This window comes from Panthera pardus, unplaced genomic scaffold (genome assembly GCF_024362965.1).
Source record: "Panthera pardus isolate Hobbes unplaced genomic scaffold, ASM2436296v1 HiC_scaffold_21, whole genome shotgun sequence".
NCBI classification, from domain to species: domain Eukaryota; kingdom Metazoa; phylum Chordata; class Mammalia; order Carnivora; family Felidae; genus Panthera; species Panthera pardus.
In genome coordinates this window covers 34,201,781-34,221,060 of record NW_026526777.1, presented here as the reverse complement: position 1 = coordinate 34,221,060, position 19,280 = coordinate 34,201,781, and the positions used below count along the sequence as shown (strand labels likewise).

At 40.2% G+C, this 19,280-nt stretch overlaps 1 long non-coding RNA gene across 1 annotated transcript; it reads right to left on the bottom strand.

Annotated features, from left to right (window-relative positions):
- Positions 1-14,720: 14,720 nt before the first annotated feature.
- LOC109255225 (uncharacterized) lies at positions 14,721-18,470 on the bottom strand. Its single transcript, XR_002075142.2, has 2 exons — positions 17,444-18,470; positions 14,721-16,072 (listed from the first exon to the last, which is right to left on the bottom strand). It is a non-coding gene; the product is annotated as an uncharacterized LOC109255225 (long non-coding RNA).
- Between the last annotated feature and the right edge of the window lie 810 nt (positions 18,471-19,280).

Sequence of the window (19,280 nt, the reverse complement as noted above, 5' to 3'; positions counted from 1 at the left end):
CCGACACGGGGCTCGAACTCACGGACCGTGAGATCATGACCTGAGCCGAAGTTGGACGCTTAACCGACTGAGCCACCCAGGCGCCCCTCAAAATAAATTTTTAAAAATGAAGGCATACCACTGACGCCGAATTGCTTAGAGGTCCAGAAGCGGGTACTGTCATGGAAATGATACGTTGTAAACGTCACAGTGAATGGTGATTGCGATTTGCTGACGGGATGCCAAATGAGAAAGCTGATTGTGGTATAAAGATGTTTTTAAAGGTAATGAAGTGTGCAACAGTAAGAGACATTTTCACCAAATACACGGTGAATTTGCTAAATTGCCTCTCAATATTCAAAAAAGGGTTGTTGAAATTAGTTACTTCAAATCAGGATCAGATATCTAAGACAGATTTTCCCCTTTGTAGACAATCTCCTTTCTTTCTTTCTTTCTTTCTTTCTTTCTTTCTTTCTTTCTTTCTTTCCTTCTTTCCTTCTTTCCTTCTTTCTTTCAAATTTTTAATTTTTTTTTTTATTTGATGAATTTGGGTATATGTAGACACCTGTGATGTTATCACTACAATCAATGTAATAAACATATATCACCTCCAAAAGTTTCCCTGTGTCCCTTTGCTGTGTGTGTGTGTGTGTGTGTGTGTGTGTTAAAAACGCCTGAGATCTACCCTCCTAACAATTTTTTAAGTGCATAATATTCCATTGTTAACTACAGGCACCAGTTTGTGCAATGGACCTCTAGAACTTACTCGTCTGTTCTAACTAAATTTATATCCATTGAACCAGTCCCCATTTTCTCCTCCCCCCGCCCACTGGCAACCAACATTCTATTTTTCGCTTCTTGAGTTTTCTGCTTTCTTAAGTTTGACTAGTCTAGATACCTCATGTAAGTGGAATCGTACAGTATTTGCCTTCTGTCACTGATGTATTTCACTTGGCATAATGTCTTCCAGGTGTACCCGTGTTGTCACGAAGTTTTAAGACGTTTTAAATAGGATCTGTGCTTGTCACTTTCACCAGATATAAAATTGCTTTGATTCGCACATGCATACATACATATGCATACATTTTTAGATGGAGACATGGTAAAAGAAACTATGATTTCAGCTATAGAAATGTTTTAGAAAATCACGAGGAAAATACTAAAAAAAAAGATATTTCGCAAAAAGAACTTCAATTAAGCCACCAAACAATTGCTTATAAAAGACAAGACCCCTTTAACAATATCAAAGTTCAATTGATTCAAAATCTGAAAAATTGCAAGTTTTTGTTCTGTTTTGCTTTGTTTTGTTTTAGCTTTAAATGAGTCACAAGGTAGAACACTGCCCAATGAGTCCTTAGGGTATGTTTTGTCTCTAAAGGCTTCTTAATTTATAAAGAAATATTGTCCATTCATAGCCTAAAATATCAAGCTCATGGCATGGATATTTTTTATTTTACATCTGTCAAAGAAGAATTTTGGCTGGATATTAAAAAGTTAGTTTCAAACACAATAAACAATTTTCCAGCCATGTTAGCGCAAATCACAGATTTATTGAAATTTTTAAAAAGGAACTGATGTTCCTTTATTTCTTTGTTTCACTGTATGATACATCTTACAAATATTTATGCCCAGTTTTCCAAAGCAGACTCCATGAAATTTGTCCTGGATACAGTTGTTAAAATCAGTCAGTGTATACATGCAAATGCAATCAATCATTAGAAGTGAATAGCAGTGTTGAAAGAAGTAAGAGACAACCTAATGGGCTCGTGGCCAACACTCTGGAGTGGTGAAAAAGTTTTCCAAACATTTACTGTACTGTTAACCTCAATTCCAACTTTCATTCTTGAAAATAAAGGGATATTTACCAAATACCCGATAATTAGAGATTTAAAGAATGGCATCATGACTTAGATTTTCACACCGATATCATACTGCATATCAATGAGCTAAATGTGGAGCTCAGAAGAAAAGAAAAGCTTATCAGTGACCTACCAAGACAGAGGCAAAATCTTCAGTTAAAATGGAAGCTCTTCATAATCAAATCAACATTAATGATCTTTACAGTTTTCTTTCATGAGTCAATATGCAGGAGATCTTCATTGTAATTGAGAGCATTCTGTAAACCGGCTGCGAAACTACAAGAAAAAGATGAAAAGCTCAATACTGACCAAAAGCTGCTTTTCAATGTCAATACCATTTTGAGTTCAGGGTTAATACTGAGTTAGCACAGGAATGAATGAATTTCCTTAGGCAGACCTGGATTTGAAAATCATGCCTTTTGCTTTAAATCGAGGCAGTTACTTTTAAAAAGATGACCCAGTTTTATCAATGTGGATGTGAATATTAAAGGAGAATGATTTTTCAGTTATGAGGAAACTTTTAAGGATGTTTGGAGCAACTTAGGTATATGAGTATGCTTTCCAACTATAAAATTTATAAAATCATACGCGGCATTTATTCCCCATAAAAACCAAGCCATACAAATCTGCTGAGCTTTAAGTGCAAAATGCACTTAAGAAGAAAAGAATCTAAAAAGAATCTTCAGGGGCACCTGGGTGGCTCAGTCAGTTAAGCATATGACCAATTTGGCTCAGGTCACGCATGATCTCATGGATTGTGAGTTTGGGTCCCATGTTAGGCTCTGTGCGGACAGCTCAGAATCGGCTTCAGATGATCTGTCTCCCTCTCTGTCTGCCCCTCCTCCGCTCGTGTTCTGTCTCTCTCTCTCTCTCTCTCTCAAAAATGGGTAAACATTTAAACATCAATCAATCAATCAGTCAATCAAATCTTGATTTCAGCTAGGTTGTGATCTCAGGATTCATGAGATTGAGCCCCGCGTTGGGCTGTTGACATCTCAGAGCCTGCTTGGGATTCTCTCTCGCGCTCTGTCTTCTCTCTCTAAATAAACATTAAAAAAATACATGGCTGCAAGAAAGTTTTAAATCACATATGTAGTTTACAATATATTGCTATCAGACAGTGCTGACCTGGGGGAGTCTGTGAAAACTGCCTCCCAGTCAATACTGCACTTAGGTGCCTTCAGGGGATAAGGAGGGGAGGGGAGGAAGTCAGCCTGGGTCAGTGATAACCACCCTGACCACTGGGAGAACTTTTTGTCCTGTTGGATATATAAGTGTTTGTCGCTGCTCGCCCTTGTCTTCCTGATTTTTCTTCTTCTGACAGTGGAAAGAAAAGAAAAGAAAAGAAAAAAGGAAGGAAGGTCAGTTCTGGAAGCTTAAAGCCAGATTTCCTCTGGAAGTCTGGCTAGCCAGTTAAAATACGTCAGAGTCTATTCAGAGCACCAAGGAGTGAAAGAGAATGCCTTTCTCTAGGAAGTGAAGGAAATCGCTTACAGGCTTTTGACCCTAGAACCATCAGAAACCCTGAAGCAGAGAAAAGGAGAAACTCCAAGCTTCTGGGACCCTTTGAAGAGTTAGGACTTTCTGACCCTGGAAACTTCATCTAAGAAAGTGAAATCTTGTTTTTGTAAAATAAGGAAAGTGTGGTTAGGAGAAGAAGAGACGAAAGCTAAAAGTCGAAGTTTAATGGAGAAAGGATATTTATTTTGTCCTTACGTATTTTATTTCTATTTTTTCTCCAACATATACAGGAATCACACACAATGATCAGTGATTACCCGTGACCTAACAATTTATGCTTTTATTTTAATAATCACATTTGGAATGGATATCAGTATAAATGACCCGGCTGTTTGCTGCTTTGGTCATGGTTGGGAAAAGGTTTTGTTTGTTCGGGAAGGTGGAGTGCTATGGAGAAACAACCCGTTTACCTAGTGGCAGATGCAAGGAATCCAGACATGGAAACTGGGGGGAAAGAAACACTTTCTGGAACAAACTTACAAATTCAGCCGAGGTATTTGGTCTGTGTCATAAGCAGCTCTTTGCTTGGCATGGTGCCTGCCACTACGTAGGCGGCCAGCATCATTTGCTGGATTGAATTGTAAAATGAGGTCATTTCCACAAAAAGATTTGTTGTCTAATCAGAAGACAGGGTACGAACCAGAAGACATTAAATAAATATAACTGGTTTTAGTGTTTGTATTTTTGTGTTTTGTATTTATTTTGCTAATTATAGAAAACCTGCTTCTAGTTTTCTTTTCTCCTCTTAGGAAAAGACAGTGGGTACACAGAACACAATACCGACATTGAACTTACTACCTGAATCACGCTCTCCAAATATTCTTTGTAATGACTTGGAACCATTTTTCCCTCACATGCATTATCCTAATTGAAATCCTGCTATAAAGTATCTGCATGCTGGGGCCAGTAAAAACTCATCATTTGAACACAAGTCTGGGCAAGAGGACATGGGGCGCCCTGCAGTCTATCTTCTCTGTTTCCCCTGTAAAATGGCTTCCCTCTTCTTGCTTTGTCGATTACGTTATTTAAACTTGCATGTTATAGCAATCATTTCCCCCCATTGGTAAGTGAAAGAAAATGCCTTCTAAGGAAGTGGAAAAGCCTGTGAGAAAAGTACATGAACCAAAGAGTTCTAGAAAACCCCATCACTAAAAAGAGAGGAGAACAAAAGAGCATTCTGAGAGAAAGGAATGAATATAAAACCCTTACGCAGGTAGAAAGGACAAGATAATGTGTATGGGCTACTGAACAACATGGGCGCCCAGAGCTTGTGTCCACACTCACTAATGAGTTCATTAAATGCTACTGGTGGCTTTTAAAACAATTTTTTTAATGTTTTATTTATTTATTTATTTATTTATTTATTTATTTTAATTTTTAACGTTTATTTATTTTTGAGACAGAGAGAGACAGAGCACGAACAAGGGAGGGTCAGAAAGAGGGAGACAGAATCCGAAACAGGCTCCAGGCTCTGAGCTGTCAGCACGGAGCCCGACACGGGGCTCGAACCCACGGTCTGTGAGATCATGACCTGAGCCGAAGTCGGCCACCCAACCGACTGAGCCACCCAGGCGCCCCAATGTTTAATTTATTTTTGAGAGAGAGAGAGAGAGAGAGAGAGAGAGTGTGAGTGGGGTAGGGCAGAGAGAGAGGGAGACACAGATTCTGAAGCAGGCTCCAGGCTCTGAACCGTCAGCACAGAGCCCGACACGGGCCTCAAACCCACGAACTGTGAGATCATGACCTGAGCTGAAGTCAGACACTCAACCGACTGAGCCACCCAGGGGCCCCAAATGCAACTGATGTTTTAAATCCATCATACCTTTTAGAAATCCTCCCTGGATTATTACATAGATTCCTAAGAATGGTTTAGTGATATATGGGAAAATTGATGGGGGTTTTAAGAAATGCTTTTTTATTCTTCTCACTTAAAATAAGAAAATATGGGCTCAAGCTATTTGGAATTTCAATATCCAAAGTATTTTCAGGAGTATATTGGATTTGTACAACACAGGATGCCCGAGGTCACGGAGTGAAAGCACAATTAGATGGTGTTATGAATAAATCTGTTTTAAAGTTTTCATATCTAGAAAGGCCGTTTTGACTACAAAGAGCTTAATATTTTTATGTCGCTTAGAGATATTTGGCAAACATATGACTCTAGATAATGTTCCATAACAGAACTTCAAAGTAGTCCTGTGATGTTGAAATAAAGTTGGAATCCTAAATGAAAATTTTAAAAAATACATTTGGAATTTTTGAGATCTTTATGAACTTTCCTTTCCTCGAAAAAAGAAAAATAAAATTGAGTGTGGAAGCCGTCATCAGTCCATGGACTGTTATGGCTGCTCCTCGCTGGTTTCTCTATCTCTAGCGACCTCTCTCTCTCTGTCTCCCTGACCCAGTGGTCAGAACACAGCTCTCAGAATTTTCTGGTGAAACACCATTGAATCATTACAGCTTCCGGTTGAGGAAACATCCCCATTTCTTTTTGTGTCAGATTGAAATGTCCCTTTCCAATGACCAATGATCAGCGATCGATGTCCTGCCGTGTCACCCAGTCTCCTTTCACAGTTGCCATGACTCTGTTAGCCTGCCCTCTTTTGTATGTGACTGTGCGGTTCTTTCAAACCTCCCAGCTTGGCAGGCCCTCTTGTGCTCAGTTAGCAACACTGTGCAAAACTGCTTTGTTCTGTTTAGTTCTCCGGTCCTCTTGGGCACATGTATAACAGGGACAAAGCCACATGTAGCTCCGAGCACAGGATGTGGGATCAACTAATGTTTGTTAAATGAACAAATGAATATGACATTATCTGCTTGAGTAACCATTGTCCCATCTTGAGAGACTAAAAATCTAAAGGAAACTTTCATCTTTAATCATAGGGTAGACCAGATACCCTGAAATTTCCTGCTGTAAAACAAAATACAATATAATTGATATCTTTTTATTTTAATTTTTTTAATGTTTATTTATTTTCGAGAGAGATACATCATGAGAAGGGGAGGGGAAGAGAGAGAGGGAGACACAGAATCCAAAACAGATTCCAGGCTCCGAGCTATCAGCACAGAGCCCATTGGGGGGGCTCGAACTCGGGAACCAACTGTGAGATGATGACCTGAGCCGAAGACAGACACTTAACCGACTGAGCCACCCAAGTGCCCCTAATTGACATCCTTTTAAATGCAAAGTTGAGCTCATAAGATACAAAGAGAAATCCTTAAAGGAATAGGAAAACTATCATAAATCTGTGCTCATACCAAGCTGCTTGGAGGGGTTTTTGCAACTGGGCAAGTGGAGGTTTGGGTTTAAAGGACCACAAGGAGGAGAAGAAATAAAGCCCACTCAATGTTGAGCCTGGAACCAAAACCTCTGGAGAACACTATTGGTGGACACATAAACGCTACTTGCTTGGTGAAGGGAGGATGAGAAAAATGCACTCTACTTCTGAATATAAATGGAGAAGAAATACATCATTTACTGCTACCGTTTCCAAAGCCCCACTAAAATCAGAGGAAGAGATTTTTTTTAATGAACAAACCATAAGAACGAAGAGTGCAGGAGAGAATCAGTAATGGAAAAATACTGGAAGCTTGAAAACCTATGGAAAAGTGGTCACCGACTCAGAAGATACTTAGAGCACTTAATCTTCAGCCTACAGTACAGAAAGCTAAGAAATGGCAGAATTTTGATTGCAAGGTTCCCCCAAGTTCACAAATGGCATGAGGAAGCTATAGGGTATGGGGGTAAATTTGAGGGTAAACATGAAATGATTGGTTGAAGGTCAGTTTGTTTGAAGAGCAGTTGGTCCCCAAATGTCCACCCTGACCCCATTTGTCCTATCCCACCATGCCATAGGTGATGGTTTCTCCCAAAATGCAGCAAGATGATGAGAGTTAGGGGCTGACAGATATGAAGCACAAAGTCTCTAGACTCCAGGTACCAGCCCTTGTTTCAGACAGGTGCATCATTCTGATAATAAGGGCACGAACTGAAAGCTGGGATTCCCCCCGGCCACTTCTCCCACCAGTTCCCAGGTTACAAGTACCTAGGACAAAAAACCTAGGGAAGACAGGGAAAAACCTTCTGGGGCCTCTGGCAAGCACAGTAGGAAAGCAACTAATGCCAGGGGTCCTCCAAAGATACATCCCACCAGAACACCCCCGCTGTGGAGACCACAGCTGACAAGCCAGACCCCCTTTCTCAGCGCTTCCAATCAGCTTGCTAGTATTCCATTTGTAAAGATGAGTAGAGACTCAAGGATCATCAGAGAACAAAGAAAGACTCTATCGCGAGAGACACAGACCAAAAAAAAAAAAGCAAACAAACAAATAGGAAGAAGAAAGCCACTTGGAGGAAATGGAGGCCATACAGGAAGAAGAATATATATATTTTTAAGAGGTACAATTACAAATATCCTCAGAGAGATAAGAGAAGACCTTATGTCCATAAAAACAACAATAGAAAGCCAAAAACAGGGAAAAAGAAAAGAAACAACATTGAGTACACAAACAAACTAAAAAGCACTCTGGAAATAAACAACATTCTAGCAGAAGTTTAAAATGCAATGAAAGAGCTGAAAATCACCATAGAGTAAAAATACATGACAGAAAATATTATTGAACAGATAATGCCAGAAGACTGGTTCAGAAAGTCCAACATCCAAGCAGCAATATCATTCAAGAGATTTTTTCCAAATGGGCAGATTAAAGATGTATTGATCACCCAACATTATAGATGAGCATAACCCACACCAAGGCACATGATGGCTTCTCAGAACACTAAGGAACAAAGAAAATACCCTCAGATTTCCAGAAAGAGGAGAACATACCACATTCAACGATCAAGAATTGGAATACCAACCCTGGGACCTAAATGACAATGAAGTAATGCCTTTACAATTATAAAAGGAAACAACTTATAATCAATCACTCTATTCTTAGCGAAACTAAGTGCGTGAGTAAAGACAATTTCAAACATATAAGATATGGAAAGGTTTGCCTCCATCCAGGACACGGATTCTCAGAAAGCTGGTGAAGGATGCACGTGTCACAAATGAGGGAGGACGCTGAGAAAGAGGGAGACAGGACACGGGAAACAGGGAATCCAGCACAGGAGAGAAACAAAGAGAATCGCTGGGATGAGGGAGTAGGGACAGCCCAGGATGAGACAGTGCTTCAGACACAGATGGCCACCAGTCCAGCCCAGAGCACATTTGAAGGCGGTAATATTTCTTTAAGAAGATGCAATTGATAGACTGTTTGGTGCACCTGAATGTCTTGAGAGATGAGCTCAACAAGGGTGAAGAATTTAGGGTTGAGTCGATGATAAAGGCACAGGAGCTCACGCAAATAAAAACTCAACACTCTAGTTATTTCCAGGGATGATAAACAGAACTAGTTCGGGAAGGGGGGGGGGGTGGATTTTAAAGTTGCTTGATTCGCCTGAATAGAATTTGTATCGTTATAAAATAGTTATAAAATGAAACACTTAACTGTCTTTCCTGGAATTCATCTTGTGGGGACGAGAGGAGTGAACGGGATAATGGGGGAGGTGAAATGAGAGACAGCCCGGCCTCATCTGCCAACCTAGGAGATTTACGTGTAATGACTAAAATGAAAAGTCTAGAAGTAGTCATGCAAACATGTTATTTAGAAATACGGAGGTAATGCGCGAAAGAATTAGCTACAAGAGAGGACAATGATCTGAAGAGGGAAAATAAGAGAAAAGGCATGCTGGTTTTTCTTTCTTCCTTTTTTCTTTAATGTTTGGCCAGAAACTCTGGAAATAACAGGAATCTTTAAACTATGTAGAAATATATTTTGACCAGATTTGTGTTTGTGTATACATATACAAGTATGTATGTATACGTATTTATAAATGCGTGTACATACATGCAGTTTGATCTCTTTTGGCTTCTATTTCTAACAACTTATATACAAAAATGAATCACAAAGGAATTTTTCTATTTCTGTCTGGACTTTGGGTCTTGTGTGGGGAGGGAGAGGAGAAACACAAAACAAGTTTCCCTAAAACTCTTAACTATAGGCCTGCCCTCATAAGGGTGTTGGATGAGAATCCTTATTTCAGAAAATTTTCCTTACTATATACATTTTGGAAAATTTCGCTTACTGATGTGTCCCATGCTGCTAGCACAGTGTTGGCACATGGTAAGCACTCAACAAATAATTGCTGAATGAGAAAATAAATGTCTGAGGAGAAAATTAAATTAGTGGGGTATAATAATATGTAAGACAACACAGGAGATCCATATAGGTAGACTTTGTAAAATCAAATATACTTGTGAAAAGTTTAAAGTTAGTGTCGATGATAATTGAAATAGAATGTAAAACTTCCAAATTAGTGTAAGGGGAAAAAGTTGAGTTAAGCAAAATGACTAATCTAAAAGAATGAGAAAAACAAAATAGAAAAATGGGACGAATAGAAAACACGTAACAAATGGTAGAAATAAATTCCAATGGATAAGTAATCATAATAAATATAAGTGGGCTGAAAACCTACCAATGAAAGGCCAGAGATTATTAAAATGGATTTTAGAAAATTCAGCTTTATACTTTTACAAAAGACACATCCTAAAGCAAGGACGCATAAATGTCACAAGTAAAAGGATGAAGAAAGGTATTTCGTGTAAAAACTAAATAAATAAATAAATAAAGCTCATATAGCTACATTAATACCAAGCAAAATACACTTTGATGTAAAAAAATTACTAAAGATTAAGAATATCGTTAAATATTGATAAGTTTTCATTCACTGTAAAAAATAACAATCCTACTCTTTTCCATATCTACTAACATAATTTCAATATATAAAGAAAAAATTGATAGAACTACAAAAAGAAAATAGCAAAATCCATCTACCCGGTGGAAAATTTTAATGCAATTCCCTCCAAAAATGATAGATCAAGCGGGCAAAAGTTAGCTAGAAACAGAAGATTTGAATGACGTAATTAACACATTTATTCCAGGGGCTATATATAGGACTCTAAATCCAACAATTGGCAAATACACATTGTGTTCAAGCACACGTGGAACACTTACGAAAATTGAATTTGTATTATTAAGCCATTAAGCAAGTCTCTGTAAGTGGGAAAGCTGTCATATCTCAGACACTATCTTTTCTGACTAAAATAGAATTACACATTTCTTCGAAATAACATTAAAAAATACATGTTTGAAGATTTTAAAACATACTTGTAAAAGGTCCTTGGGTCAGGGTGCCTTGGTTGGTTAAGCGTCTGACTTCGGCTCAGGTCATGATCTCGCGAGTTCAAGCCCCACATCAGGCTCTGTGCAGAGAGCTCAGAGCCTAGAGCCTGCTTTGGATCCTGGGTCTCCCTCTCTCTCTTCCCCTCCCCTGCTCATGCTCATGCTCATGCTCATGCTGTCTCTCTCTCCCTCCCTCTCTCTCTCAAAAATAAACATTAAAAAATTAAAAATAAACATAAACAAATAAAAGATCAAAAACCAAATCAAGTTAGAAACTGGAAAACACATAAATTTGAAGGATAATAAAATAGTACATATCAAATGTGTTTAATGAACAAAGGTGATATTAGTGGGAATTTTGCAGGCTTAACCGTTTATATTACAGAATCAGAAAGAATAGAAATTTAGTGCGCTGTCTTAAGAAATTACAAAAACTGACAGAAGGTACACAAAGAATAAAGCCAAAAGTTGATGTTTTTGAAAATCTTAAAGCTGACATTTTTTACTAGATTGATTAAAAAAATTAATATTTAAAAATCATTTATAACTATAATTATAGGATATGTTTTAGAATAGTAAGAGAATAGGGTAGATAATTATGTACTTTTATGTTTAAAAACTTGGGCAAAAGGAAAAATATTACATACCAAAACTGACTCAAGAGAAATAGAAAATCTGCGTATTAATGTAACTATTAAGCAAATTGAATGAATTGTTAAGAATTGACTCGCACATATAATCTCACCCAACATTCAGATACTTAGCAGTCAGTTCTATAGAACAGTTAAGGAACAAATACTTCTATTTTTTTTTAATTTTTAGTTTTTTTAAGGTTTATTTACTTTGGGAGAAAGAGCGCAGGAGCGGGGAAGGGACAGAGAGAGGGGGAGAGAGAGAATCCCAAGCAGGCTCTACACTGCCAATGCAGAGCCTGATGCGGGGCTCCAACTCATGAACTGTGAGATCATGACCTGAGGCGAGATCAAGTTCCGGATACTTAACCGACTGAGCCACCCAGGCACCCCCAAATAATTCTGATTTTATACAAACACTTCTATTTAATAGACAAAGAGGAAATACTACCAACTTATTAGACAAAGAGGAAATACTACCAACTTATTATATATTTTTTAATATATAATATATATATTTAATATATAATTTAATATATATTTAATAATATATTTAATATATAATATATATATTATATATATTATATATAAAAAGTGTTAAGTTAATTAGGATCAGAATCACCTACACGTTAACAGAAACCTGCCAAAATATCAAAAGAAGATAATTTCTCTCTCATTAGATGATACTCAGACAAACACCAGCGACGATATGGCAGCTCTATGGAATCACAGGGGACCTAGGCTCCTCTCTGCTTTGCCATCACAGAGTCTGGCTTCACTTTCATGGTCCCATGTGGCCATTATGGTTCAGCCATTACTTCTGCCTCCCATCCCCTTGTGGCAGTTCGTCTTTTCCAAAGAAGGCTATAGAAATCTTAGATGCTCTTTTCCAATACGACCTTTCCAATGTTACAGCCAAAAATGCAGTTGTTTCTCTCCCTCTTGAAGACGGCAGGTTCTCTTACTGCTTTGACCGGTAGGATATGGCAGAAACAACATTGCGCCAGTTCGAGGCATATCCTTAACCGAACTGGAAGCGATCGCTTTCTGCCTCGTTACAGCTGGCCTCTGCTTAAGAAACGTGACTTCTCTGAGGCCATCAGGCTGTGATAAGCCCAAACATTGTAAAACAGTTCTGAAGAGATACCATGTGAAGTGAGACGAAAAAGCACAGAGATATCGGATGTATGAGTGAAGAACCTATCTTGGAGTGGACGATCCAGCCCTGGCCAGGGGAACAATCCAGCCAAACCCTTCTTGAGTCCCTGACCCACAAAATTGTGAGCAAGGTAAAACGTTTGCTTTAATCCATTATGTTTCTGTGGTTTGTTTAATCACAATGTGTAACCTGAGCACTTCTCATTGAAGGAGTTCTTCTCGACAGCTTATGTAATGTTTATTTTTGAGACAGAGAGAGACTGAGCATGAACGGGGGGGGGGGGGGGGGGGCAGAGAGAGAGGGAGACACAGAATCCGAAGCAGGCTCCAGCTTCTGAGCTGTCAGCACGGAGCCCGACGTGGGGCTCGAACTCACGGACCGTGAGATCACAACCTGAGTCGAAGTCGGATGCTTAACTGACTGAGCCACCCAGGCGCCCCTGGACAGCTTATGTGACTCCTGGCTTTACATTTTGTTGGCCCAAACTTAGTCACATGGCTAAGACCTAGAAGTCTGGGACTTGTTAGTCTCCTCTGGGCTGCAATGTTCCCAATGAAAAATCAGAGCTCTCTACTAAGGAGCAAGAGGAGAATAGACGGCAGGGTTGAAAATAGCAATCTTTGACCCAAGTTATGTCTACACTGGTGATTCACAAAATGTGGCCTCAGGACAGCAGCAATGGTATCACCTGGAAACTTGTTAGAAATACAAATACTCAGATCCCACCCCGGACCTCCTGAATCAGAAGTGCTGGGGAACTAAAGTTTGAGAACTATTGATCCACACTTAGAGAATAGGATTCTTCCTGGTGAAATGTCAGAGACAGTTGATGATCTTTTAAAATCAGGAACAGAGAAAGATGTCTGGTATCACTGCTTCCATTGAACATCGTACTTCCTGTTGTGGTCTGTGCAGCAGGAAAAAGAAATAAATGTTATACGAAATATATAGAAAAAGATAAAACTGCCATATTCACAGTTGATATTGTTTACACAATTACAAAAAAAAAAAACGAATAGCTTTTCTGGGTAAACTGATTCTAAAATTTATATGGGAAAATGGAAGTTCAAGAAGAGTCAAGATGTTTTTGAAGAAAAGGAAAGAGGTGGAGAGAATTGGCACTGCATGGCTACACCAAAATTTATTTGGAAGTAGAGTAATCAAGATAGTGAAGTATTGACACAAGGATAGAAATATGCGACTGGAAGAGACAAGAGAGCCCAGAAATATGGGACATGTGTCTAAGTGAAGGTGGCATTTAAGATTGGAATGGAAAAAATAGACGAGGAATTAATTAGTTCTGGGTCAATTGACTTCATTCAAAATGACAGTATTGGGTCCCAATATCAGTGCAACAAACAGTATCAATTCCTATTTGGTTAAAGACTGAATGTAAAAAGCAAAACTTAAGATTTTTTAGACAAAATCATAGGAAGATGTCTTTAAGGCTACAATACAGAGAAGAACTTCTCGTACAAGATGTAAAACACACAAATCATACCGAAAAGGATTGATGAATTCAACTACATTACAAGTTAGAATGTCTACCCAACAAAAGAAACCATTAAAAAAAAAAGGACAATTCACAGACTGGGAGAAGATATTATATAACATATAACGAATAAATAATTAATATCCTGAAAATATAAAGATCTCTTGACACAATCCAACAGTTCTGTATGTGTGATATGTTTTACAACATAAGCATAAGACTGAGATTTTTTACTGGATAAATCTATATATTTAAAATCTATACATTCCTATTTGTATAGATTTAAAATAAGATGCAGCTAAAGAGAGAATTAGCAGAATTAGTTGAATGGTAAAGTAAAAATGAAGAAATTATCTGAGATACAGCTCAGATATCCAGAGCTAGAAACTATGAAAGAGAAATAAAGAGGCATAGAAGGAACAAGAAGTTCTAGGAAGTATATAATCAGAGTTCCAGAAAGAAAAGACTAAGGCAGAGGAAATATTTGAAGAGATAATAACTAAGGTTTCCCCCAAATTTATCAACAGTGGCACCCACACTGGAGAACAATTTGTGAATACGTACTAAAGTTGAGTGGGTTCATTTCCCAACAATCCAGCAATCTTACCCCTAGGTACGTATATACCATCAATAATGTCTTGCACATATGTACAAGATGATATGTACAAGAATATTCATGATGTTAGTGTTTATAATTGGAAAATACTGAAAATATTCATCAATATGAGAGAAGATAGATTATATGTGCACATATTAGAATACCAGGCATCACTACAAATTAATAAACATATGTCAACACAAATAAATCTTGCAAAGATTTTGAGGGATAAAACCAAGGTCAAGAAAGCCCATGATACAACGTCATTTATTTAAAATGTACAAATGGGTAATACAATAAATATCACTCAGAGATGAATACAAATGTATTCGAAGTATAAAGAAATGCTCAGAAATACATAAACACCAAACTCAGGATGGCGATTTTTTGCAGGCAGAGTGAGGAGAGACAGAGTTATGATCGGAAAAAGGGCAAATAGGGGTCTTTAATTGTGTCGATAATGTTCTCTTTCTTAAGGGAGAAGGCTCACAAGTTCTTTACATCACTTTTTATAGCCTTTTTTATGGCTGAAATATTCCAAAATATACTTTTAAGCAGCTAAAATGCCTTTGAGAGATAACTGAGGATGTCCAAGAATCGGGGCTGTTTCAACTGAAATGTGAATATAATAGTTTCTGGAGACATTTAACGATTCATAAAATACAGTTTATCCACATGTTACTCTTGACTCTCCATCCTCCTTTCTCCCCAGAAGACACTGAATTTCCTCCGGGCGGCCGATATCATATGTTTTCATGGCACGTATGTTCCCCTTTCTCCCAACGTTCGCCGTGTCCTCAGCGTATAAACATCCCCAAGCCGCTGCTGTCTTTGACGACTAAATAAGAAACTCCTGTCACTTACACCTGCTGTGAACGTCTTGCCTCCCCTCTCACCAGGAGTTCTTGGAGGAGCACCTTCTACTTCCTGTCTCCAGCGCATGGCTTCTACTCGCTCTGCAAACCACTCCTCTCTGGTCCCTGTCCGCTTTGCTGAAAGAGCTCACACTTGGGTTACAACAGTCACTTGAAAGTCAACTCCGGGGTAACTTTTCGGTTTAACAGACCCCGGCTGCCCCTGACGCTGCTGATCTCTGCTGGCCCCCTGAAGTTCTTTTGTCCCCTTGGTTCTGAGATCCTGATCCTTGTCCTCCTCACACCTCTTACTCCTCTTCTGTTTTCTTCATAGTCTCTGGGTTAGCACGCTTTTTATAAGTCAGGTGACCGAACACGTGTGGGTGCACTTCTGAACTCTCTGGTCTGTTCCGTTCCTCAGTTTGCCTCTCCTTGCGCCAAAACCACACGATCTTAGTTGCTATACCTTCATAATTGACCTTAATATCGAATAATACAAGAGCTCCAGACCTGTTTCTCTTCAAGATTGTCTTGGCTATTATAAGGCTCTTAGAAGTCTTTTGTTTCCCCCTAGATCTGTCCCCAAAATTCGGGGGAAATTTTTGAAATTCTAAAGTCTGAGAATATCTTAGTTATTCTTAGTCATGTGAAGGATTAATTTCGGGGACAGCTTCTTCGGAAACTTATCATCCCCGCCACACGTGCTTAGGCTCCCATTTTCTATGCACTTATAATCAGTGCACATCTTTCCCTAGAGATATTTTGGGGAATAATAGCAATTGTTTATGTGTTCATTATAATTATTTTTACTCGCTATCTCCCGCAACCCCTACGCATTAGGTATTATTATCCCATTTGATAGATCAGAAGACTGAGACCAAGGAAAATGAACCTACTTGCCTTTCACACAACTGATAACGTTTTAAGTTTGGCATTCAAATCTGTCTGATGCCAAAGCCTGGTTTTATTTTGTTTTTCTTTCACTCTTTACTCCTGCTCTTCTAATGACATAATAGACTAATCACAGAATTGAAACCGAGGTTGTTCGAGATTTGATGCTTACCTATAGTTTCTGCACTGGAGACCACATGACACTCAACATCCGCAAAGAAGGGCTCACTATTGCTTTCTTATTCTAAATATAAATATTGCTCTATGTCTGAATTACTTATTGTTGAGTAACAAATCCCCCCTCGCTGACCCCCAGAGCATAGTGACATCAAACAACCAGTATGTCATCAGGTTGGAGAATTCCGTGGGTCGGGGCTCAGCAGGAAGGGTTAATTTCTGCTCCACGGCTGTGGGGCCTCAGCTGGGGAATAAGAGATGGCTGGAGGCTCCTTCATTGATATGCCTGGTGCCTGATCAGACTCACAAAGGCTGGGTCCAGCTGGGGCTATCAGGCAGAGCACCCTGATGGGGCCTCTCCATATAGTGTGTGGCCGCGGGGTTCCAGGAGAGGGAGCACGTCAAGAGAGCAGGCATTCCCAGAGCAAAAGGAGGACACTGCAGGAACCTTCTGATCTAGCCTCCAAAGTGCCCCAGCAGCACCAACATCGTCCTCCATTAGCCAACACAATCAAGGCAGATCAGATGCGAGGGGCAGGAATACACAGCCCGCCTCTCAGCGGTAGGAGTCTCAACAAATCTGGGGCCATATCTTAAAACCACCGAGGTTTATGAAAATATCAAGACTTATATCATGTTTTTGATATCTGAACCCCTGATTCTCTCCTTACGGCTAGTATCGGATCTGGGAGTGATGCCTTCACAGTATCCATAGTTAGATATATTCTGCAGGAGACATGTGACTTTTCAATGGGTTCCCATCACCCCTCACGACAGGAGGATGTGGGGTGGTATTAGAAGCAAATTCTAAATCTCCCATTCCTCTCTTCTGGAATTTTCCCATTGCCGTGAACCATGAAAAAAAACAACAAAAAAACATGGCACCGCGTGGTACCCAAGAAATGTAACAGGGAGCTTTTCCCTGACTCAAGAAATTTTATATTAAATTAGGATAATAAGAAATATATGGAGAGATACTTAAATGATATTAAATAAACATGTTAATATTTCATTTGAAGAGTAATAGGGTACATTTACTGAGTACTTAACTTACCACTTGTCAGCACGGTGCTCAGAGCTTCTTTGATCTTTCACGATTCTATGCCCTTTCACTCAAAGCGTGGTCCTCAGACGGGCAGCATTAACGTCACCTGGGTGCCTGTTAAAAATGCAGAACTTTGGGCCCCAGCCCAGACCTCCTGAATCAGAATCTGCATTTTTAACAAGACCCCCAGGTGATTCATGTGCCCATGAAAGCTTTAACACACTGCTTTATGAAGTAGGCACCATTACCATCTGCCCGCGGAAACTTGCTGAAGGTGCACAATGTGGGGCTTGGCAGAGCCAGAATCCAGATCCAGGTCTGATGGGTTCCAAAGCCCCCCACGCTCTTGACAACGACTCCAAAATGCCTCCCAGTAATTCTCAGCACCATTTCAGCCAGGGCTTTGCCACATGGACAACTGTCGTCTGTTTACGGGGAGGTTGTGAAAGTCTTCCACGGTTCTGAAAAAAGAGGCTCAGGAACAGGTTTCTCCACCAAAGCAGCGCTGCTCCGTCCTTGCCCAAATTGTTTAGCCCTCTGTTTCCCCTGAAAGATTGAAGAGTTCCTTAAGAGATGGGGCCATTGCCCTGTCTGTTTTCACAGCTCCAGAAATTAACACAGAAGCTGGCACGTAACACATGATCTGCTCCTTACGGGCTCGTTCATGAATCAACAATAGACCTGTTTGTTCAAGTGATCTGCATAGGTTGTGGACAGTTAACTGGAAGCTGATGTGATTTTGCAATAAGAGAAGGTGCACGGCTTTTCCCTGGCGTTTGTTACAAGTCCAGGATTTCAGCTGCAGAAAACCAAGGCACGGAGCTGTGCTTGGCTTGTCAGTGCGGCTTATCTCTCCATGCAGGCAGCCCCCAACCTCAGCCAAGCAATGGAACTTTCTGAGAAACGTTCTTTCGTTCCCGGCTCTGGAGCACAACTCCTCTGTGGCTATAATTAAACCCCACCCGATTTAGGAAGATCACGATCTGTGAAATGCCAGCGGGCTTGGGCCGCAGATCTCTGTGGTCCCTCCATTTCTTTTCTCTCTCTCTCTCTCTCTCTCTCTCTCTCTCTCTTTCTTTCTTTCTTCTTTCTAGTCTATTATATCTCATCTCTTCCTATTGAGAAATCTAAGGAGAGGGCATGGACACGGAGTAATGGTGAGGTTTGAGCCACCCGATACCCCGGTTTGCCCAGGACAGACTCTGTTTATGTTTGGTAGTTATCAACAACATCCTCTTTCACTGTCAAAAACGTCTCTGTTTGGATGATAGATTAGATGGTCACCCTAGTCACTGGGGCCTCGTGATGCCCTGAAGTTACCTCAGGCCAGAACAGGGCCAGTCCCTCACACAGGGATCTGCTTTCTGAACTGGCAAGTCATCCATCGTGGGCAATTTCTGGAAGAATGGTCTTCCCGTCACCTGCTGCAGTCCGCCGGGAACTGCCGGGGCCCCACCTTGGTCCTACTCAGTCAGAAGCAGGAGCTTCCTTTCCCCCAGGGCCTTAGTCCCCAGGACACATCCTCCCAACACTGGGCACCCAGAATCCTTAGTTTTCAGTCTCAAGGCCTCCAGCTTCCCAGCACCCCTCAGCAGTGGCCTGAAAACACCACCCTTCTTCTGCGCCCCACAGTGCTATTATTAGGTGGTCGCGTCAGAGACTAGAATTGCGATCCCCGGCGGCCCTTTGATCCCCCCAACGGAGGAGAGAATCGCCGGAAGGGACAGCCCAGCCTGAAGTTAGATAGTCCGGTTCTCTTTTCTCTGGACTCCGGGGGACTGCAGGCCAGCAGGAAGGAGCTGAGCTATTCTCAGCCAAGGTGTGGGAGCCTGGCAGGAGCTTCAGG